This window comes from Pinus tabuliformis, chromosome 3_2 (genome assembly GCF_031772625.1).
Source record: "Pinus tabuliformis cultivar Carrire ecotype Pingquan chromosome 3_2, CPIR1, whole genome shotgun sequence".
NCBI classification, from domain to species: Eukaryota; Viridiplantae; Streptophyta; class Pinopsida; order Pinales; family Pinaceae; genus Pinus; species Pinus tabuliformis.
In genome coordinates this window covers 927,248,028-927,273,698 of record NC_142302.1, presented here as the reverse complement: position 1 = coordinate 927,273,698, position 25,671 = coordinate 927,248,028, and the positions used below count along the sequence as shown (strand labels likewise).

The 25,671-nt window shown below is 36.1% G+C and overlaps 2 pseudogenes; one reads left to right on the top strand and one right to left on the bottom strand.

Annotated features, from left to right (window-relative positions):
* Nucleotides 1-2,937: 2,937 nt before the first annotated feature.
* On the bottom strand, nt 2,938-3,706 carry LOC149183677 (psbP domain-containing protein 5, chloroplastic pseudogene; annotated as a pseudogene).
* Nucleotides 3,707-3,910: 204 nt separating this feature from the next.
* The window catches only part of LOC149183676 (protein MICRORCHIDIA 6 pseudogene), a 37,430-nt pseudogene continuing 15,669 nt past the window's right edge, over nt 3,911-25,671 (top strand).

Sequence of the window (25,671 nt, the reverse complement as noted above, 5' to 3'; positions counted from 1 at the left end):
CCTCACATACTCAAAACAAACCTATTGAAAACCAATTTGATTCACTAGACCTAATCAAAACAAAAATACAAGAGAATGTAAAAATGAACATTTGAGTATACTCAAATATTGAAATTTGTGATCCCAATTCATAATTCTTTATTTATTTCTATGTCTAAGGAACGGGCAGTTGCTGGAATGATTTGGATGGCCCTTGCCCCCTAGCTAGAGCAAAAGGTTAGGCATTCGCTCATCTTCGTTTCCCATGGTTGGTATCACATCTCGTTCGAGGGTCAGGGTTGAGGGTAAGTTGGTTGGTGGAGTTAGTTTAAAGCTTGGGAAACGTGGGTAACGAGTCAGGGTACAAATGAGCAGATCGAACAATCAAACTAGTAGAACAACAATACCTACTAAGTTGTTCCCTTTTTTCAAGCATGCGTTCCTTAAGAGAAGTTTACTTATGGCACCTGCTCCAAGCACTAAATACGCTGGAAATCAACTCGTTCATGAGAGTCCCGCAAGATATGAGAGTGGCAGTCGATGTATCATTTGCTTTAACAGCCCCCAGGGGCTCCATTTGGATCCATGCACTCCTCACTAATATCTAAAAGCATGTGTGTGGGATCATTTTTTCCAAAGTCCAGGCAATCTATCCCGTAGTCAAGCATGGTAATCAGAAAAAATGCATCAAATATATCTCCTACCCAATTTGCAAGGAAGATTCTTAAAAAGCATAAAAACATTATGCCATGCCTTGTTCCAGGTGGAAAGAGTGTAGGCATTTCTTTGTTTGCTCCATATCGCTCGAAGCCCAAGTGATGCAATTCCTAGCACATGTTTCATTTTGAAATAGGTAAAAGCTCTCATCTCATCCTAACACTTTGGTGTTATAATTATATAGTTTTTTTCCATCCTGCGCAGCTGGAACCAAATCATAAGTATTTGCCCTTAACATTTTCAAAACACTATATATCACTATGCAATTCCTAGTAAAACTATATATTTATGTTTTCGCGATCCTTCAAATGAACAAATCTTAGTTTATGGTTCTTTTCGATTGTGATTATGTTTTTGGAAAAGTGAAATAATAAGACTTACGTAAACTCTGGATATTAATGAAAATCTGATTATATAAGTTGAGCATATTATTATCGAGTTATGTGATGTGGCAATACACTGATTTTCATATTGTACAACTGTACATCGATTGGTGCGTTTTTCATTTGATTTCATGGCGTACATTTTGCTAACAATGTTTACAAAATCCAATCCATTTAATGTTGACAAAATACGATCTATTTAATGAAGTAAAAAATTACAATAAAATTTTTTCCTTTTTGGAAATGAAGTTCTAAAACATCTTTAATCCAACTCTTTTACAGGGCATTGACAACAAACAAGCAATTCACATCACAGGGCTCAACCGACATATTGTTGAGCATAGATGCTATTTTAGATTTGTTTTTCAACCTCTTCAATTTCTTGCAATGATAATATGAATGTGTTGTGCCTTATTTTCATAAAAAGTTCACATCACAGGGCTAATGTAATTTGTCTTATTTTTTTTTATCTATTGTAACAACGTAAATATCTATCTCTATTTTTGTGTCTTCATATAATTATGTGTATCTCTATGTAAGAAAGAAACTATATAGGTACAAATAGAAAGTAAATAGTATATCTATCTTAAGAAACTAAATAGTATATCTATTTTAAGAGGAACATGATTATTCACAAATGAATGTACTATCTATTTGCGATGAACTTGATGATATATATTGTATTATCAAGATTCATTGTCTCGATTTTTGTTCGTAGTTAGTCACTTGATGATATATATTGTATTATCGAGATTCATTGTCTCGATTTTTGTACGTAGTTAGTCTGTTTTATCCATGTCTCAATTTTTGTACTTAGTTGGCCTGTTCTATCCATGTTTATTTAATGTTTATATATGATATTGTTAAATTTATTTATTTAATTACAATAGTTTTTTCTTTTCTAACATATTTATATTGGTACACGCATATGTATGACTTTTTTGGGACATTAATCAAGAATTTCCATTGCAAATTTGTAAAAGAGAGATCTCAAATATAGTTTTTACTTCTCTATCCTAAAAAGAGCTTTTTGTCTTGAATAAAGCTTGAATGATCTTGGATCCAGTTTCAAGTGCAGATCAAGAAAATGTTACAGAGTATACCTAAGTAAGCAGCAAAACAAAGTCAAAGGTAGATGGTCCTTTCCATTCTTGTCACAGACTTCCATCCACCACTGTTGTGGCTCTTGTTATAAACTCATTTCTTTTATCTACCACTGTTGTGGCTCTCGTTATAAACTCGTTTCTTTTAGACAAATTGGTTAGTTTTCTCTCACGGCCATTAGCCATTTGGACACAGAGTTTATGCGATATGTATATATTCCCAAGCGTAAGTTGCATTTTCTTTAACTTCATGATATTTAGCTGCATTTTTTTACAGTAAATGTTTACTTGTCTAAGTCTTGTTTATAGTGGATATGACTCTTGGTGAAGAAATTTATCGAACTCTACATATAATGTTTATTTCAAGACGGATAAATTCCTTTTCTCTTATACTAGAAAGGAAGAGGGTTTCGACCTATCTATATTTTTCCTACCTTCTTTTAACTGTTTAGAAAAGGAGGTCTCAATTTAGTTGGTTGTAAAACCTCATCTTTCTTCTTTGTAGTTTTATAACAAATTTCTTTAAACAACATTATTCACACACAACCATGATTTTTATTTATTCATAGACCCCACATATACATACATATATAGTATTGGATGCCCAGTAAGCACTGTTTGGGGCGATTCATAGTAGATGTGGCGATTCTGAGAATCGCCGGGTGGTGGGGCGATTCTCAGAATCGCCCCATCTGCTACGAATTGCCCCAAAAAGTGCTTACTGGGCATCCAATACGATATTAAGCGGAGAAATCCTAGCCCTGCGAAAGATCTGCGGTGATGGCACTGCTGGGAATTGAACTGGGGTCGCCTTGGGTGTTATTGTCAGAAAGAACAGACTCGGCGACATCTTTTGCATCCCATGTGTTCTTGTCCTTCGAAGTCAGAAAGCGATTGTTTGGAGGACCTATCGAAATAGAAATAACAAGGTTGTCTTTGATGTCTTGACGTTTGGAAACAATGCGCTGCCAGGCATCGGCAGATAAGGGCGCAACTGAAGAATATCGTTCTGGCTTTCTAGACTCGATCCACTTCAATTTGTATTGTCGCTTGGGTACATTCAGAGGATAAGAAAATGTGTAACCATTTATCTCATCAACCTGTAAACCATATTCTGGCTCTTCAAATATTTTATCTGTATCAAGAGCTCTCCCAGACTCAGCAGCAAATAAAAATGATATTGGCCCCCAAAACCCGTACAATAGCAAATCCCTCCGACAGATATAATCTTTATTTGATCCTAACACTGTCATATCTCTGTTCTCTGGCACTGCCTTCAAATCCCCTTTAAAGTTGAAAGACTTCACTTTATAAGTAAATTGTTTGCAGTGCGGCTATTTGTTCATCAGAGAGGCCGAGACTTCGCCGGTCATCATCATTCAATTCATGGACGAAGACGATCCTCCAAGGTGGCGAAAAAAGATCACGGCAAACTTCTTTGATTAAGTAGATGAGTAACGCTATTGCGAAGAGTACTGCTGCAATTGTCGAAGAGCTAACTAATACCTGCCACTGCGCGTCCATAATTACTCGATTTCTGTTTCCAGATGTATAACGTGTCTCAGGTGGCGATTTTTTTTTTTTTTTAAGAATGTCCCGAGTTGATCTTCTCTAATTTATCAATGAGGTACATGTTTTATATCCCTCAGGCATTTTCAAGACCAATATATAAGCCGACACATATTCTCAGTGATTTTTTTTTTGTCTTAAAATATATTAAGTGTCCCCATGGGGTTACATGGACTTTCAATGTAAGTTGTAACTAAAATTCATTGTCCCTGTCTAATAATATTAGACATTAGACATTAGTTGGAGGTAACATTGATAAAATTATGAGCTCAAGATTTAAGTTACTATGGTGAAGATAATATAGAAAGTTCGGGCTTTCATATGGTCTATCAAGAGTGTTATTTTAGTTCATTATCATTCAAACAAGGGGCCGTTAAGTTTGGTGTTATCCGTGTCTAAGATATTTAGATGAAAATTGATCGAGATTAGGTTTTTACCTTGATTAAGAAGATTTTTAAAATGATTAAGTATAAGGGAATGGAAATAGGAGTAGTTTTTAAAAGCAAAATTCAAGTGTGTTTTCTAGTCAATTCATCTTTATCTAAGATATTTACATGAAAATTGATTGAGATTATGGTTTTCACCTTGATTAAGAAGACTTTTAAAATGACCATGTTAAGCATAAAGGAATGGAAATAGGAGTAGTTTTTAAAAGCAAAATTCAAGTGTGTTTTCTAGTGAATTCATGGAAAGACAATAGATGAGTCTAAAATATTTGAAATGCTTTAACAATAAGGTTATAGTTATGGTACAATAATATATTTTTAGTTAATTTTATTAGGAATTTACAAGAGATTAGATATATTCATTTAACATTGAAAGCTTTTTATTTCGAGGATTAAGAAATACTTCTTTATTATATTAATTTATCCATAAAGGTCATTTACTTTAAAAAAAATAAATTTTGTTACTTTCACTTTAGGTTTGGTTTTTTATCCAATGGATTTGTATAGATCTTGAGGTAATAGATTCCTTAAATATGACTCAATGATTGCTAAAAGTATTCTTCCAATGTTAATGAGTTTCTATGTCTACAATGTAATCACAACAATGAAATAATAAGCATTTACTACCAACTAGATGATCATAGCCCCATAAAAGGTTTTTATATCCCTCGTTACTTCCCCCATTTGGGTGCTTTTCATTTATTTTATTTCTCCCTTTTCTTTTATTTAGATATGAGGATGGGTAACATCTAATTGATAATAGTGGGGGAAGTAATGCACTGAATAACCATATTAATAGGGGTGTCTCCTTATATTGGGTGTAAATTCTTGACCTAATTGACTTTTTAGAATTGTTGCCAAGGGAGATGTTTTTATGCTGTTGTTAAGATATTCACAGTGAATTTGATAAATGTAATCCTTTCTCAGTGGTAATTGATGTTAATGGAGCTCCAAACTTAGTTTGTTCATTTTGGTTGTGTTTCCCATTATGGTATTAGCGTCCATGTGCTCCTCATGAGTCACCTGCAACAAAATAAGACAAACACAAAATACCATGTAACTATATTTAAAACGCCATCAAAGTTATTATAGTGGTTCGTACGATGACAGTGACAGTGACCTTCCTTGAAAGGTTTGGAAAGAAATTAAAATAGATTATTATTATGGCTTTAGATACTCTAATCAAAGTAAATCAAGTGGTCGTAGGTAGCTCATCGTATTCTCCCTACATGTGGGGTATGATTTCACTGATGATGCATTATTAGGATTGTGATTGACACTAGAGTTATCTTCTGGGAACTTGCTTGTTTTTTCCAATTATTTCATTCTTGAGAGAAAATCCTCTGGCATATAGGTTTGGGATTTATTGATAGCAAATGAAGTTATGCTACCTTCATTTCTCGGGAACACATTTATGAGGGAGTAACAAGGTTCTTGAGGTGTAACTGAGTTCTTTAGAACAAATGAAACTTGCTTCTGGGATTCCTTGTGAACTTTTTTTGAACATATTTTATGGAGAGGGTGATCAGTTTAGCAAGGGCCATTAGAGGAGATTCACTATAATCTGACTCCAGTTCCTCTTTTTAACGAAATCTTGGCCTCCTATGAATTTGTCATGCTCAAAATTAAAATAAGGATAATCAGGAAAACGTGCTTGATGTGATATGATAAATTTGTCCATCTATGTTTAGGTGAAATAACCATGGCATGTAATGGTTGAAAACATGTTGAATTTATACTTAGGAAAGAAAAATGATATTCTACCAAAAACATTAATTTGTTTTTTTCCTCATAAACAACTTTGTTTGGCACATAAAAATTTGGTTTTACTAGCATTTTTTAAAAAGTTTGAAAATTGACCCTAAAAAAAAAAAATCATCGTTCCAGTATCATCACTTTTTTGTTTTATAGCTATATTTTGCACGAAAACTTCGTAGTAAATTTCGTAGTCACTGCCATTTTTAAAACATGTTCAAAATTGACCCCTAAAAAATAAAATCATCGTTCCAGTATACACACTTTTCATTTTTAGCACTGTTTTTGATGTTTTTTCGGGGTTTTTGGCCAGAGTTCCCATTTTGAGTTTATAGTTCCCGTTTCAAAGTTTACATTGATACTACCAATCTTGGCATTAGTTCGCTACTATTGATCATCATGAGGATGTTGAAGAGTTGGACTTGCCACTGTTGTCTGAGTCATAGTGATGTCTTGCATGGCTTTCTCAAGCCATTTTTGTCTCACATGGGTACATGTGCATTGTAATGTACCGTCTTGTCAAGTGTAAGTTCAAGTGTCGATAGTTGGTTGTAATAGTGATAGAGTAGATGAAGAGTCATGAGGGTAGATGAATTGTCACAAAGGGGAATGTCAAGGGCCACCCCACCCTTTTCTATAAATAGTCCCTCATAACTCGTTGTAAAGGCCTTTGGTCAGCAAAGCTTCCGATAGTACTATCTTAGAGAGAGCTTCGACAATATTGTAACGAGCATTGGCTTCTCCACTGTGAAAAGCTAGTATATCTCTTTGGAGGAGCAGGAAGTTGTGGCTATAACATTCCGTTGTCGGAACTAGTGGTTGGACATGGATGTATTGTATGACTGTAACTTACACTTCTTAATATAACAAGAGCCAACACGTTTCATGCATATGTTGTATTGTATTTCAGCTATCTGTCTACTCTAATTGATACATGTATCTTTTTGCTTATGCATGCATGTATAGCTATTTCTATGTATGTATGTATGAATCTTTCTGAAATGTGTTGTTGGTTTAACCATCACTTTGGATTACTAGCTAACTTGCCTTCCATGTTGTGATGCATTTTTATTCGTGTGTTCCCTTCTTGACTCCATGCTATCACAGGTTTCCAAGGGGCGCACTCATCTCAATCCCTGTGTATTAGAACCTCTCATGCACCTTCCTTGACTTACTGCATATGTCACACCCTTGCTACCAACAGGGACATGTTACTTGCCTCTGTGTGAAACTGCAAGCAAGGCATTACCTTACGACCCACTGCTAGAACTACTACACCAAACGGTCTAAGATCTAATTGGGACTTCTTACTGGGGAGATCCCCTAACATGTTGGCATGTCCAACACTGTCAACATGACTATTACATATCAAAAGGCACACCCTTGTGTCGTTATTTTGGGTATCTGGAATTTCTTTTTCACAGAAAGCCTCTCACCCTTAGAATATCTTTAGAAATAAAATATATTTATGATTATATCAAGATATCTTCAAAAGCCAAAATTCAAACCCTCCAAACAAATACGAATGATTAGATAAAACCAGTCCTTGGAGTTCTTTGATAGAGCAAACCAAGGAAACCCTGGGATTTGTGGGGTTGTAGGTGTCTTGTTCTCTTCAGATACCAATAGTTTCCCCTTTAACTAATTCATGGAAAGGGCTCTAATAAATGGTTAGAGTGTAGGACATTGGTTTTGTTGGCATTATGATACAAGTGTTGTCCTTGATGGCAACTCACACAGATGACAGATCATAGTGTAGCAGGTCAGTAGCAAAGAATTGATGATCAGACTACAAAGAATGAAGAAAGAAAAGTATATACGCAGGTTCACTATATACCAAGTCATGTACACACGTAGGTTCACTATATACCAAGTCACGTATATACGCACATTCACTATATACCAAGTAGTGGATACACGCAGGTTCACTATATACAAAGGTGCATATACACGCGGGATTGTTGATCAAAAGTCACATATGCGTATGCACGCACTTTCATGCATGGAAAAGCACGTACATGTGGGAAAGCTTATTTTTGGGTCTGTGGTATTTAGACCTATGGTTTTGGACCTTGGTATTGCATCCGAAGTGTTGAACCTAGGTATTGGGTCCCTAGTATTGGTTCTAAATGGTTTTGGACCATGGTATTGAGTAAGGCCTAAGACTATAAAAGGAGAAGAAGATCATTAGGCAAAGGCATTCAGAAAGTCTTGAATATCTGATGATGTATGAGATCTAGTATGCAAGTTATGGGTTCATGATGCTTTGCTTGATCTGAGCTAAGGAGGAATCTCAGCAGTTGATGGAGAACAAGATCTAAGGATAGATCAGGATTAAATGGTTTGGAATGAATCATCTCTATATGGTTTGATCATGCTTGTTCTAGGTCTGTATACTAACGCATGCAATGTTCTGATCTGGGTATATCTTAAGATTGAAATAGCTGCAAAACATGAATGAATATTTACAGATGTATACGCTAGTTGACTTTGATAAAAGCGCGTACATACGTAGGTTAGATACATCTAAGTAGTGTATACAATATGAACTATGATGTTTGAAGTTACAGGTGGTTCTGGTTGTTGATGCAAAGTTTGAGTTCTGGTGACTGTTTACTGGTGTCAGTATTCTGCATATTCAGTTTGGTTGATTGTGTTTAGCTTTAGTGTTGATGGATGAGATCTATAATGGATCAGGATCATAATGACTTATCTTTATGTGATCTGATGGACTAGATCTGGTTGCTAACATATGTATTATCCTTGTATATGTAATGATCTGGGTATGTCTGAAGTCAGGAAGTGCAGCGAAGTTATCAGTAAGTAATTGTTGACATATACGTTGGTTCACTTTGGTGAAGTTGCGTATACACGCTGGTTCGGCTCTTCCAAGTAGCATATGCATGATTTCTGATGATATAGTTGGTTCTGAATATTGTTGCAGAGTTCTGTGTTCTGCTCTGTGTTCTGGTGATTGTAGTTTGTTGACTGGGTTTCAGTGATTCAGTATTGGGTGATTCAGAGATTGATGATGCTAGTGTTGATTGATTTTGTGCTTCAATGATATTGATGGGTCTAGTATGAAAATTGGATGAAACGTGGCCTTTCAGATTATGGTGTTGTGCTTCAGGAGTATCCAATCTGAAAATTTATGAAACGTGGTACCTGGAGGATGAAAGAGAAGGTTGTAGCCTTCTGTAGGTGGGCACCTATGTACTAGTACATCAGTTAGGACAAGAGCTAAGGGAGTGGTAGCTCCCTTCCAGTAGTAGCTGGAAAATGAGTAAAGGTTGGAGCATTCAGTAGGCTGGCACCTACGTACTAGTACATCGGCTAATACAAGAGCTAAGGGGGTTGTAGGTCCCTTCCAGGAGAAGCTGGAGAACGAGAAAAGGTTGTAGCCTTCTGTAGGTAGAAGCCTGTGTATTGGTATAAGACTGCACTAGTACAGAAATATTGTAAAAATAAGTTTCTTATTAAAAGAAGCTAGAGACGACTTGCAACAGGTGGTTTTCACCCACATTGGGTTTCCACCTTACATCATGGTGTTCATGTGTGCTTCTTGTGTGTGATGATCTATTCTGTTTTACTGCACCTGTTTACTGTTCATATGGTTCGTAAATGTTCTGATGCACTAACTAAAGATCAACATTTAATGGATTAACTGAATCATAAGTTTACTGGATATACGCTAGTTGCATTAGACATAGTTGCGTGTACACGCAGGTTCCCTTCACTGAAGTAGCATATATGAATTTGAGTATGAAAATGAAAAAGTGTTTGATTTGATAATACTAATTCACCCCCCCTCTCAGTATTATTTCCAACAATTGGTATCAGATCTGGTCCTTTGGTAGAAGCTTGATCACTTGAAGGAGATCCGTAGAACAATGGGAAAGAAAGCACATCAAAAGAAGAAGACAGCTCAAAGGAACAATGACAGCCTGCCGTTGAGTGGAAGCAAGTATTCAGATCCTGAATCACCTCAAATTGAAGATGAACAAGCAAATGAAGCATCAAATAAAATCATAGATCAACAAGAGCTACTGAGCAAAAGGGAGAGTGCACTCAAAGAAGAAATTATCAGTTTAAAAGCTCAGCTGGAATGTGCCTTCAGAGTTCGTCAAATGCTGCAGGAGCTGAATGAAGAACAGGAAAAAGAGATTATCAAACTAAGGCAACAAGTGGAAGAAGGAAGAAAGTCTGAAGAAATTTTGAAGAAGCAATGTCTGGAAAAGGAAGAACAACATCAGGTTGAGGTAAATATCTTGAAAGGTAAATTAGAAGAAAAGGATAAACTATTACGATTTCAAGACAGTAGTAAGATTTTGGATGATATTCTTGGTAGTCAAAGGTCGCCTGCTATCAAAACTGGTCTTGGTTTTCATGAATTTGTTGAAGGTGAATCTAGCTCACAAGGTGAGGCAAGGAACTCTAATGAGAAATCTAAAATGACCAACAAGGAGATGAGAGGACAACAACCAAGGAAATAAATTTCTCAAAGAAAATCTTTTTCTCCTAATTGTGGAAGTGATAGACGATTATTTCCTCCAATGAATAATGTTGAATGTTATGTATATCATAATCTTGGACATGTTGTAGCCAGATGCAGAAGTAGAATGGTTCAAGATCGTCACAAAGAAAGATCATCACATTCCAGGTACTTTAAGGGATATTGTTTTTCTTGCAATATGTTTGGTCACAAAGCTATTGATTGCTACAGAAGGAATATGAAACATGTAAGATGTTATGCATGTAACAAGCTTGGACATATAGCAAAGGAATGCAAGAACAAAGTACGAGCACCATACCAAAGGGAGAAAACATCATCACACTTGAAGATATGGAAGAAGAAGGAAGTACTGTCAGAAAGATGTGGCACAGCACAATGTACAGACATAACAGACTTAGAGGAAGCTGAAAGTGTAAAACTTTAGTGTTTTCAATCTCATATGCAAGTTTCATAAAGAGAAGTCGCTTGTATACGCGAGTTAGACAGTGCACAATTGCGTATATGTTAGTTTGAGAAAAGAAGTGGGACAGGCTCAGGAAAAGGGTCTGATATGATTCAGTCCATTACTTTCTCTGTTTGATAATGGTTACAATCTGCTGATGATGTGTGGAAATGTCTTGATACTTGTAAGATGTTTAGAAGTGTTTTTGTTGATGATGATTCCTTGATACTTCTTGCTGATATATGCATGACCAGATCTGACAGTAAAACAAGATGGCACAGGTTCAGGGGGAGCATATACTTTTATTAATGCATTGTTGGCATTATGGTTAGTAGTCCTTGGTTATGATGCTTATATGGCTAAATAATGCATCTTTCTATGATATGGTTATGAGTTTTCCATGATAAAGTCTCATATGATTCTTGGGGTTACATAGTTGGTGTTCAAATCAGATTTGTGATTGATTCTCTGATGATGCATATATGGTGCTTACATGGTGATCTTCATAAGGATAAGGAGAAGCACAAAGCTTGAATACACAATTTCATTACTTGATGATGAGTCACTCATATGTTGTTGTCGACATATAATACAGTTATGATGCAGGATTCCTATAGTTCTTGGCGTTCACATGGATGAGGATTGTTGTTGTTGATGATATCAAGAAGTCTTGACAAAAGATCTTGAGCTCAAGATACATAGTGCTACATACAGTATGCCGGATACATGGATGATTACTCAAAGTTGCATTGTTGGAGACATGATGATGATGAGTTCTTACCTATATGATGATAGGTTGATATGTTGATTGATGCAGTTGAGGGATGTTCCCGAGTAATGATACATGGATGGTATATAAGATCATACAGATCTTGATGATGATGAGATGACTATGGTGTTTTTCACATATAATATAATGTGAATGATTTTGTTGTCATATGCAGAATTCATTCATGGAAGGCTATGATAATGTTCAAGAGGATGAGTTGATATCTATATGCAGACATACCTTGATTACAGGTTGATGACTTCTACACTAATGGACATATATAGGTTGCTAATCTGGATGTTGTTGACAGATCATACATTGTGTATGATAGTTGCTGATGACTATCATGGTCTTATTTAGATGTTTGGTCTCTATTATAAATGTCATGTAAAGGTCATATCAAGACTCTTGATGTAATAGTTTGTCTCTATCTATTGTAGTCATTTGATGAATCCCTTTTGGTCATATGTTGTACCCCACTATGCATGGGAAGGATGATGTAATATTTCAGTCATGTATAAACAATTGGTATCTAGTGTATCCCCACTTGGTTGGGTGGATGAGTCAATATTGGTATATCCCCACTTGGTTGGGAGATGGATGTATGTATGAGTCTTTGGTGATCGGAAGGTCATTTATGATAGAGTCATGTTCTTATTGTAAAACATCTTTTTGCAGACCTTGCTTACAGTCAGGGGGAGCATGAACAACACACTTCAGCAGAGCAGAGATTTCAACATGTAATCAGAGAGAGCATGGACAAATTAGTACAACTTGGCATATATAAAGGGGGTGCTCAATCAGAGATTTCAGCAGGTACTCAGGGGGAGTATGGACAGTGGAATGTATATCAAGGAAGAGAATATCTTGGTCTGCCCTTTGCCCTTGATGTTAAAGGGGGGGAGTGACTTGGTATGGTTGTTGCCGTCAAGTCCAAAGGGGGAGATTGTTGGCATTATGATACAAGTGTTTCCCTTAATGGCAACTCACATAGATGACAGATCATAGCGTAGAAGGTCAGTAGCAAAGAATTGATGATCAAACTACAAAGAATGAAGAAAGAAAATTATATACGCAAGTTCACTATATACCAAGTCATGTACACACGCAGGTTCACTATATACCAAGTCACATATATACGTAGGTTCGCTATATACCAAGTAGTGGATACACGCAGGTTCACCATATACAAAGGCGTGTATACACGCGGGATTGCTGATAAAAAGTCGCGTATGCGTATGCATGCACTTTCATGTATGGAAAAGCGCATACATGTGGGAAAGCTTATTTTCGGGTCCGTGGTATTTAGACCTATGGTTTTGGACCTTGGTATTGCGTCCGAAGTGTTGATCTTAGGTATTGGGTCCCTAGTATTGGTTCTAAATGGTTTTGGATCATGGTATTGAGTAAGGCCTAAGACTATAAAAGGAGAAGAAGATAATTAGGCAAAGGCATTAAGAAAGTCTTGAATATCTAATGATGTATGAGACCTAGTATGCAGGTTATGGGTTCATGATGCTTTTCTTGATCTGAGCTAAGGAGGAATCTCAGCAGTTGATGGAGAACAAGATCTAAGGATAGATCGGGATTAAATGGTTTGGAATGAATCTTCTCTATATGGTTTGATCATGCGTGTTCTAGATCTGTATACTGATGCATGTAATGTTCTAATCTGGGTATAGCTTAAGATTGAAATAGTTGCAAAACATGAATGAATATTTACAGATGTATAAACTGGTTGACTTGGATAAAAGCGCGTACATACACAGGTTATATACATCTAAGTGGCGTATACAATATGAACTATGATGTTTGAAGTTACAGGTGGTTCTGGTTGTTGATTCAAAGTATGAGTTCTGGTGACTGTTTACTGGTGTCAGTATTCTGCATATTCAATTTGGTTGATTGTGTTTAGCTTTAGTGTTGATGGATGAGATCTATAATGGATCAGGATCATAATGACTTATCTTTATGTGATCTGATGGACTAGATCTGGTTGCTAACATATGTATTATCCTTGTATATGTAATGATCTGGGTATGTCTGAAGTCAGAAAGTGCAGCGAAGTTATCAGTAAGTAATTATTGACATATACATTGGTTCACTTTGGTGAAGTTGCGTATACACGTTGGTTTGGCTCTTCCAAGTGGCGTATGCATGATTTCTGATGATACAGTTGGTTCTGAATATTGTTGCAGAGTTCTGTGTTCTGCTCTGTGTTCTGGTGATTGCAGTTTGTTGACTGGGTCTGAGTGATTCAGTAATGGGTAATTCAGAGATTGATGATGCTAGTGTTGATTGATTTTGTTCTTCAATGATATTGATGGGTCCAGTATGAAAATTGGATGAAACATGGCCTTTTATATTATGGTGTTGTGCTTCAGGAGTATCTAGTCTAAAAATTTATGAAACGTGGCACCTGGAGGATTAAAAAGAAGGTTGTAGCCTTCTGTAGGTTGGCACCTACGTACTAGTACATCAGCTAGTACAAGAGCTAAGGGGGTGGTAGCTCCCTTCCAGTAGTAGCTAGAAAACGAGTGAAGGTTGGAGCATTCAGTAGGCTGGCACCTATGTACTAGTACATCGGCTAGTACAAGAGCTAAGGGGGTTGTAGCTCCCTTCCAGGAGAAGCTGGAGAATGAGAGAAGGTTGTAGCCTTCTGCAGGTAGAAGCCTGTGTACTGGTATAAGACTGCACCAGTACAGAAATATTGTAAAAAGAAGTTTCTTATTAAAAGAAGATAGAGACGACTTGCAGCAGGTGGTTTTCACCCACATTGGGTTTCCACCTTACATCATGGTGTTCATGTGTGCTTCTTGTGTGTGATGATCTATTCTGTTTTATTACACCTATTTACTGTTCATATGGTTAATAAAAGTTCTAATGCACTAACTAAATATCAACATTTAATGGATTAACTGAATCATAAGTTTACTGGATATACGCTTGTTGCATTAGACACATTTGCGTGTACACGCAGGTTCCCTTCACTGAAGTAGTGTATATGAATCTGAGTATGAAAATGAAAAAGTGTTTGATTTGATAATACTGATTCACCCCCCCTCTCAGTATTATTTCCAACAAGTTTCACTAATAATAACCGTAGTGGAGAAAGGATGGCTTATCTTCAAGGATTTGGAGATTCAAAGTTGACCGTTGATTGGATCAAACAGGATGCATAGATGCATAGTATATAGTGTATACCTTTAGCCAATCCTAGAACAGATAAGGCTTCTAATTGGTAGTTTCAATAGTTTATCTCTCACATATGTTCACACGGAACACGATGTGTTGGCTGACAGTGTTTTAAAATAAGGTATTGAAGTTCTAGACGTCTTGGAGGTGGCATAACATATGGAGGAAGGGGATCATCCAAAAAAACCCAAACATTTTCTCATCTAGCCTTAATATATCTCCTATTTTCTTGCTATTTCTATTACTATTTGAATAGGTTCTCTATATGATGTTTTTCTTTCTATCTTCCTAAAACTATGGAAGACAAACTTTATGTTGGTTATGATGGTCATTTTTTTGATTCCATTAAAAAATTTAGGGCCCTATAATAGGAAGAAACACCTTTTTCTATGTAAGAGGCAGTAAAATATTTTAGGTAAAAGTTAGCTTAGGAGTTATTTTTTTCTTCACTGTATATGTGCCTAGTAGCACTCGCAAAATGTGAATACTTTTTATTTTTACAAAGTTACAATTTTTTTCTTGAAATAACAAATATGCCTTTCGATTTGAGATCAAATGTATATGACATTATATATAGATTAGAGATCCTAAATGGGCCTCCTAAGGATCGATGATGGATCTCGGTGATGGATCTAAAATGGGCCTCCTAAGTAAATTATAAAATAATAGTGGAAATATAAAATAAGATTAGATTACATCATCAAATTATAGAGGGAAAAAGGAAAAAACTGCTTTTTCAACTCGTATTTTCAACTTATTTCTCTATGGGTTTACTCAAAGTTAAACTAGGAACACTCATTGGATGCAGAATTTGATTCCTCATCCAAGGAGTAACCATGTTGCATACTTTTGATGGACCCTTCTACACGAAAAATGAGAAATACATGAAAATCGTGATTTCAACCATGTTTTTTCATGTATTTCTCATTCTTCGTGTAGCAGGGTCCATTGAAAGTATGAAACATGGGTACTCCTTCGATGGGGATTAAATTTTGCATCCAACGAGTAGTCCCACTTGAAATTTGAGTAAAACCTTAGGGAGATAAGTTGAAAATACAAGTTGAAAAAGTAGTTTTATTATTTTATTATTTTTTAATTTTTTTACTTTTTTACCCAAAAAATGGTGAATCATCCCCCATGGTTGACATCATCATCTTGAATCCTATTGGTTCTTATAAAGCTTATTTTGGTTGTACATTTTTCTTAGGAGTCTCATTTTAGACCTCAAAAGTTCTCTAATAAGTTTCAATGATCACTCCATTTAAGAGTTGAGAAGACAACATCCTTCTAAATTCTTTAAACGCTAGGTGAATATTGCTAGTAAGAAGTAGTAATTCTAAAAGAGTTGATGGATACTTCAACATATCTATTTGTTTCCTTCCTATTATGAGATTTTACTTGTAGACCATCTTACAAGGCAGAAAATGGTAGAGTCTATAACGAAGATTATAACCGTAAGGAAGAGCATCCCATATAATAACTTGTAGACCATCTTACAAGGCAGGAAATGATACACTCTATAACAAACGATATAAATGTAAAGGAAGAGAATCCCCTAGAAAAACTTGTAGACCATCTTACAAGGAAGGAAATGGTACAACCTATAACAAAGAATGTAACTATAAAGGAAGAGAATCCCCTCGAAATATGTTGTGAGTTTGGAATCTGTGAAATTGTTGGTCTTCTTTCATAATCTGTTACAAGCAAGGATAAAAAATGCACCATACTAACAATGCCTAATTTTGTGTGTTACAATTAATGGAATATGTACAACACTATGAATAAAATATTATAAAATAAATCCATCAATGGACCTATTTCTGGAGTTGCTTCTAGTCCTTCTTAACTTGGTACAAGGCCATTTACTCTGTCTCTAGACTTGGTTAAGCCAATAGATTATTGTCTTCTACACCAATTCACCCCTCCCCCCCAACCAACAAAGATTAAATAATATGTCATCAACTTTCTTCCATCAATGTCTATAACCCAATCAACATCATTATAGTTGCTTCCCTCATTTCCTAGCCCTCCAATTACTCTATAGCTAAAACCCAATCCCTTAGTGCCTTGCAGGCATGAGAATATATTTCTCATTGCTAACCAATGATTCAAGCTAGGATTTGAAATGAACCTACTAAACCCTTCCTTCCATTGCACGACAATATATGGCCTTATGCAAGCCATGGTATGCATTGGCCTTTCCATTGCACCCTAATAAGAAATTTAACAATATGGGCCACCTTCTCAATAGTTTTCAGCTCCATCTCATTGGAAAATTTTCAGTTTTGGTTGAAAAAAGTTGATATAGCTTGTTGTCCTTCATTCAAAATTGTTTGAGGAAAATTCTTTGATACTTCTAATTATGCATATTCCTAGTCATTAGAATGTCATAGTAATAATGCAACTCACCTAGATCCTTCATCTCAAACCAAAATAACATTTGATTTTTGGTTGTTGAAAAACTTCATGTGGCTCTCTATCAATATTAGGCCATCAAATCACAATGTAACTACAATAATTTAATTTGTATCAGTCTAATGAGGTGACCTTTTGGCCCTTTTTTGGGTAGCTTTTCTCGTCAATTTTGCTAAAGATTTTTCTAGAATTTAGTAGTTTTACGTTGTTGAGTCCTCACAAACCAAGTGCCCCAAGGGTTTTTTGGGGTGCTGAATCCCTTTCTGCATTCAAAAAGGAACTTTAAAGGATAAATAGTGCAATCTCACAAGGAATTGTAGCTCCACATAACCTACACACAAGACAAGAAAAATCAACTTCCCTACTCTACAATAGAAAAACTCTAAACCTAACTACAAAACAAAATAGAAACCCTTCTAGATCCACTTGAATGATTCATTGACAAGCAAATTTCTTAAAATTTTCATTAAATCAGCATAATTAAACTAGGAGAAACATAAGATATTCTATTACAAATAGAAAATAATAATGACCGACATCCAAAATAACCTACTTTTATCTGTATGATTGGATATGAAAGCCTAGAAATATGAATTGTTTTTCACTCAAATCAAAGATATAGTTCATAGGATACATAGAAATGAAAATACTATAGCAATGGTGGCCATCTAACAACTTTGAATAAGGATCCGGAACAATTTTCTTGAGTTCTCAACATGATATTTTGAAAGGTCTTTGGAGAACTGCACAAAATCATTCACATAGAAGTTATTTTCTGTGAGTAAACTATGCACATTAATAACCATTATAATTTGCTACTAAGGATAGAAAATACTTGCATGAAGAACAGTGTATCTTAAAAATTCTTGGATATATTACAAAAGGTTTTATACATTGAAACTGTGAATTACAAATAAACATGAAAAAGTCATGATGGATGAATTAATAACCAAAATCATCTTATACTAGTTAAATGGGAATAAATCATCACTGGGACCTAATTTAGGTGTATGTTATAATTGCATCCAATCATACCTTAAAAAAAAATTCCTATTATACTTTATAGTTGCACACATGCGAGTTAGCAATATCTGCTAGAAGATAGACATCATTCGATCATCAACATAGGATTCCAATTCCATTCTTGTGCATTTTGAATTCCTAATCTCAACAACATGAGAGGAAGTTAACTTGAAACCTTGATAAGTGGAGGCTAAAATCCTTTGACCACCATTTTTTGGGTTCAGTAAGATGGCTCACATACAACTACTAACATGGTCTGGAAGAAGCATTAGAAGCCATAGAAGAATCTGCCTCATGACCCTAATGCTCCTCAAAGCCACTGAGGCTCCTGCTATTATAGTAACTATCAGAGCATTCATCCAAGGATTCATCAAAATACGTAGTCCATCCAGACTTAGAAATGTCTTGGTTCTCATCACGAGTCCCATTTTCCATTGAAGGGCACTTATTATCCATTATGTGCCTAAATTTTCGTCCACTAGAAGAAAAAAAAAGAGGTTTCTTCTTCTGTTATTGCAATTTATAGATAAGCACAAAGAAATAGTTGTGGTTTGCAGAGCTAAGTTGAAGTACAAATGCATAAAATAATGGCGTTCAATGTTGATCATATAAGGACACAACTAGCTCTCAATATTGCATATCCCAATGCACATGGATGCCAAACATCAACAGGTATTATATGACAAAAGGGAAAAGTCATGGTCAGGGACACATGGCCCAACCCAGTGTAAGAAATCTCCTAGAGGAGAAAGCATTGAAAAGAAAATCCTTGTTGACAGACCAATAACTATTCAAGGCAATCAAATCCCATGAAATCTTTAAACAACTTAAAGGAAAAGAAAAAATCAATTGCCCCCCATTTTTTTCTTCAGTTAGATAGACGAAACCTTTACTAGCAAGTTATAACCAATCTATGGACGACAACTGAGACTTGCATCACTAGCATTTGTTATGGGCATGGACCTAATCCAGAACCCTATATTGCACACTGCACTTCTCTTAGCTCTACATGATGAAGAGAACCTACTATTACACCTTGCCAAAATATTTAATATATTCACTTCTTAGAGACATAAAATCTCTGTAAAATCTATTTTGTGGAATAAGGTAAACCCTAAATTACATGGTTAAAACATGGATGAAATTATAAATAGTCCACACAATCATGGCACAAACATTCCATTTTATGATTCTAGGAAAAAATTCTACCGATGACTTGTAATTAGCCCCAATTACATGAAGCCAACTCTATTTATACAAGACTGGAACCTAGGTGGTTGGTACAAAATATAAATCACCAAACCCCTCAAAATTTAGTAAAAATAACATACTAGACAAAACCTTCAAAATATAAAATAACCTATTTAATTTATGTGAGAAGAAGTCTTGGCACAAAGTCACCATTACATAGAATCGATGCAACAATTAGATTCAAAATCATCTTTCCTTAATTAGATTCAAAGACCTTTTTCCTTCCCCATCCAAAAATCTTGAAAATATAAATTATTTTCAACTTAACTTTGATTTTCCATCTTGATCATCATTTTTTGACAAATTTGAAAATGGTTTAATCTAGGAGCTATCATACATTGATAACTACCTTCCATCATTTTTCCAAAACTTAGCAGAAATTTCCATTGATATCATAAAATTTCTTTCTTGAAATTATTGCTCCCCAAAAAAATGAGGGTGAGGAAGAACCAAAACTGAGAGTAGGGAAAATGAAACAGTAAAGAAGAAAATTTCATAGATTTGATTAGGACATCACTCTTATGATTACCATAACATAGAAAGGAGAAGAGGGAATTTAACATAGCTCAAAGTAAAGTTATCCCCTGATCTATGTTATGACTATTTCATATCTACCTATTTGAATGTCGAGACAAATCAATAAGGTTTGCCTCATATTCTCCCCTCTTATTTCAACCAGTATTCTCCATTTGGGTAGTAGCAACTATTATTCTCTCATTACTCATTAGGGTAGGAACCTTGTCTAAGTAGAAAATAATGGTAAGAAGATCCAATATTTGGGCATTGCCTTTGAAACCAAGAGGATAAATTGGAAAAGGGGGTATAGAATTTATCTTAAGAGAAACATTTATCTCATCACAATAGGGAATTTGAAAAGTATAAAAAATAACTTGCCTAATAACTATTTGTAGATGTAACAAAGCACAAAATGATCTTGTGAGTACAACGAGAAACCAAATCCACACAACATTCTAGTGTGTGCCTCATATATCATGAGATCCCTCATCTAAACAATCGAAACACATGAATACCCACAAAGTGAAATGATCAGTAGTAGCCTTTTGTACTTCAATGTGCTACACAACAATCTATTTCACCAACTAAACAGTGGTTGAATTTTACAGAGGCCATATTGAAGACATATGCTAATTGAATGAAAATCTCAAGCAATCAGGTGTAATTGTGTTCGTTGAATTTAAAAGAAATAAACAAATAAAGGGGAAAACTAATTATTCTTAATCTAATATAGGTGTAGCTTGTAGATACGAGGCACATTCTATAGATGCCACGTTTTTGTGTGCCTTTTTCTACTGTGCGGCAACCTCCATTCTTTGATTTGTTTAAACATAGCTAAAAATATATTTATTGCACATAATAGACCCTTGTCTCTAAAATTTCAAACAGCTTAGCGAAACAGCCATTAAAATGAAAATAAATTAAGGCAAGATGGTTGGCCTTCTACAGTTCAAAGAAAACAAAAACAAAGGCTTCAATCCAATGCTAAACATGGAGGAAAACAAGTGGGTATCAGTACCTTATCTGCGTTGCCTGCACTGCAGCCTCCCTTTCTAATTCTGACTTCAGTAATCCATCCTTTTGGAATCCATTGTATGTAATATACATCCCAAAGAAAATATGGTTTTGAAATTTGGTGGGTAATATTAAACACGAAGTGTGGATGTGTACCTGTAGGGAGAATAGAAAATTAAATCCAGATTTAACTAATATATGAAGAGATAGGGATGATGCATGGTCATCTGTAGAGAGTGCCCAACTACAAGTTAAAAATCGAATTCTTGAGATGATTGATATTATGTTAAAGGACATTTTATGGATTGAAACCATAAAATAAAATAAGAATGGAGATGGGTCATGCACATCTTTGATGCCATCCCCTACAATGTCCAAGATTTGCATAATTTAAGGATCTATAGGATAGTATGCATCCCACCAGACATGGGAGGAAGCATCAACACACACCATGTATGTAGTGGTGCATATGATATCCCCACCACATTTTCTAATCCCGTGGTAAGAAACACCTGCATTCTTGAAACCTGCAAAATTAAAAAAGACAAAAACTAATCCATGGATTCAAACCTAAATAATCAATGAATAAGACCACTATCACAATATTTATGCACACACTATTGTAGGGTATTAATAGAAATATATAGGCTTCGTGTTCTGTTGATGCCTCGAAAATCGTTGCAACAACATTGGGGATAACCACCCGGTCCGGACCTTAGTACAGCTCCTTTTCCGTTTGGAATAGTGGCTCCGACTGGGGATAATGGGACCAGTTTCCCAAAAGTGGATAAACGGGGTGAATGGATGATTTATTAACTAAGCTAGTGATGGGCGAATAACTAAATCTATTAACAAGAATACAAGAATTATGACCTATCCCGGGAACCTATTGAGCTTTAAAGTGTAGCGCTTGATGGTCTGTGTCTATAGACAGGCATATAGATGACTCCATCTAACAAACATGGATATTATTTCATTCAAGATTACTGTGCCTAAATAGTTAAGCAAAGCGATTAAAGCGATATTACTACACTCATCATTTATATCATCGACACATACATGGTTAAAAGAAAAGCATACCATAAAACATCCAATAGTGGAAGGAATATAGAACTGCTGTTAAAGCACATGCATATAATCAATAATAGCAAGGATAATCAAATAACAATTCACATGAAAGGAATGAATTCAGACATAGATAGAAATACCATATGAGCTGCTTTGACACTCCCAATATCAATCGCTACTTGTAATTCTTTCTTCAACGCAGAAACATTTTCCATACAAAGACAATAGTGCACAATTGCATAAAAAGCTTCCTTATCGAATTAAGAATAACTGGTCCAGTTTCATAAAAGAATATGACTGAAGCACAATAGTGCAACTTTAGCCTTTAAGTCAGGTATAAAACTTTACGACCCTTTCCAAAACAATGAAAGGGTCTATAAATACTTAATTAATCTATCTATCTATAAAACAGAAATCCTACTTAATTGGTATCAATAAATCTTGATCCTATTTTTCTTCAGCGATCTGGCAGTCGGCGACATGATTCATCAAGTAGGCTACTTGCCTTTAAATCTGAGCTGACTTATCGCAAGCATTGGCTCTACTTCAGGTGGTTTGTTGAGGCGCGAGCTGAGCTGGGTGGCATAGGTGGCATCCTGAATATCGGGAATAATATACCCGATTGCATCTGTTAGGCACTTGAGGGCGGCTCTCTGTGTGTGCGGCTTTACCAGGAAGAACCAATATGTGTCCCAAGTTAAACTGTTAATCCCAGCGATTAACCTCCCCTTTTCTTCCAGATCTGGATAACATGATTGCTCCAATGTTTTCATTGTTGTCAACTTTCCTGGTGTGCATTGGGAAATCATGTTTGATAAGTAGAGAGTGTTATTGACCAATTCAACTAAATTTCTAGAAGTTGATTTACATCTTGAAACCGCCCTCTCTGCTTTCATTAACTGGGACTGCCATTCAATGAAGAGTATATCTTTGTGTGATTCTAAGATCCTGGGTAAATTGGCCGCTTGTCCTTGGTCAGAATCTTGCCAGTCGAGAAATGCAGCTATCGTTTCTTCAGCTTGATCCAATTCAGTCCTGGCCTTGTCTACTTGCTTACTTATAGATGTCATTAATTCACATAGTGGCTCTGCCTGGGCTATTTGTTGACACAGAAGCTTAATTTGGGATATTAATGCAGTATTTATTTGTAATGCTTCTGCTCTAAATTCAGCCACTTGTGGAACGCCCTTTGTTTTCTTGAGCTGTGATGATAATTGAGCAATTTTCTCATCTTTTGTTTTCATCATTTACTCGTTCGCTGCCTTCAATTGTGCCAATGCCTCTGATAATTCTTTTTGTTTCTGGATTGCGCTTTGGTCAATCCTTTGTTTTTCTGCCTGCAATTGTTGTGTTAGTTGACTGTTCACTTGCTGCTGTGTCAACAATTGCTGCTCTGCCTGCTCCGCTTTCTGCTTTGCTTCAGTTAACTGTGCCTGTAATGAGAAAATCTCCTGATCCTTTGTTTTCAGTAAAAGGCTTACCTCCGATGCCTTGTCTATTGTCGCTGCCGAATAAGCTCCTGCATACTGTGACAATTTTGTCAGGTCATCGGAGGGGTCAAATTCCTCCTTCCAAACTACATTGCCCGTGACAGTTTGCTTTGGGAAAAGGGAAGGTTGATCAGTCCTTCTTCTTTTCCTTTGTCGTTTAACCACCGCTTTATGCCTTGGGCTGTAGAAAACATCCAGGGGAGGAATATCTTCTACCTGCAGAATGATTTGGTCGGAGGGGTCCTTTGGTATTACCTCTACCTCTTTAGAAATGGGTGGGCCGTTGGTCCCACTTAGAACCTGTGGTGAAGTGATATCCTGTGTATCCGTTACCTTTGAAGCGTCTGTGTCCTTATAGCATTCCAAACCACTAATAATGGAATAAAATTGCTTTCATTCCTGGAGCAATTTAGGGTCAATATGAGTATCTATATTGACATCAATGGTGGTTTGTTTTTCCTCTTCAGCTTGGGTCTCCTTCCGCAATTTTTCTTGCTCTTTCTTCTGCCTTTCCTCCTGCTCTCTCTTCTGCTTTTCCTCATGTTCTTTCCTTTGCTTTTCCTCTTGTTCTTTCTTCCAATTTTCCTCCTGTGGCTTCTCTTGTTCTTTCGTTATAACTGGAGGTTCCTTTGACTGCTGCCGATCAGGCTCGCTTGACGATGTCGCTGGGGTTGTTTCTAATAAATCTTGAGGCAGAGTTTGCAACCTCTGTTCTCTAAGTTTATTAAATTCAGTCAACCCTTCATCATTATATTTCATTTTTGTGAATGCTTTAACCTGATTTATTGTCTCAGCTGAAGAGAACAGGTCGTCAAATATATCTTCTTTATGATCAAATTTTGTCAATTTGGCCTGTTCTAGTGCAATATAGGCAACTTTTTTTGGATCAAACTGCCTATTTGGGAGAGTCGCCAGAGTTAATGATTTAATCTTCGTGGCTTCCTTTTCTGCATGTTTGAGATCATGCAGAGTATAGACACCACATCTCAACGGAAAAGAGGGCCAGCCCTGCTTCTTATTTTTCTTGAGAGTCTGTGTAACACTCTCAGCCATAATCTGGTAAGAGATTTCTCTTGCCAACAGTTTATCTGGTATGTATAAAGGGAGAACATGAGGTTCGGCTTGGCTACTGAAAACTCTTATATAAGTGAATTTCTCCTCCCCGAACCATCTACCTATTGAGGTTAAATCAATTTCGGCTTGATAAGAAATATTTGGAGCGGGTTTATCAAAAATAGAATAATAAACAGGTAACATAAAGGCATTGCAGACTTGGTACAAATGGTGCTTATAAGAGGATTTCCATAACTTCTGATGGTATATGTGAATAGGCATCGGGTCTTATGGTTTCCACCTCCAGCCGAGCATGGGAAATTCAGAATTGAAACACAATGTATCTAAAATATATGCACTGTAATAGAATGGGGGGATTATCCTTTCAGAGATGCGAGTCTTACTCCTAAAGTCAAGAAGAGCTGTGGCTAGTTTATCTGAGAGAATAGTGGCCCAATCCATTATTACACTGTTGCATGCTGCTTCCATTAGGGGAACCATTTCTATAGTGAAATTAGCAGAGTCGTGCAATCCCCATAATCTACACATCATTATTCTAGCGTAGCAATAAGGAGAAGCTAGGGAATCAACCGAGTACTTACCGGAAGACTCATGTTTGTGCTTTGCCGGATTTTGTCTCCAATCCCGAATGGGTTCAGATTCAACTTCGTTCTCGTTTGAGAATTTTTCCAGGAACGCCTTATTCTATATCTTCTCTGGCTCGGGCAAATGATACATTTGCCTTAGATCATCCGCCCTGAATGACCTGAAAATTCTCCTGTCTCTGGTGCTGAAGGTTCTATCCAGGACTGGGATTTCATCAATTGCCCACCGCACTACATCAGTATATGGGAGAATTTGTTCCCTAGCTGCTATCCGATGAAGGAAAGAGTCAGCTAAGTCCTTTAGAGTACCCTCCGATTTCCGAGTTAAATCTACAGTGGCTTGTACTATTGTTGTTGTTGGTTCT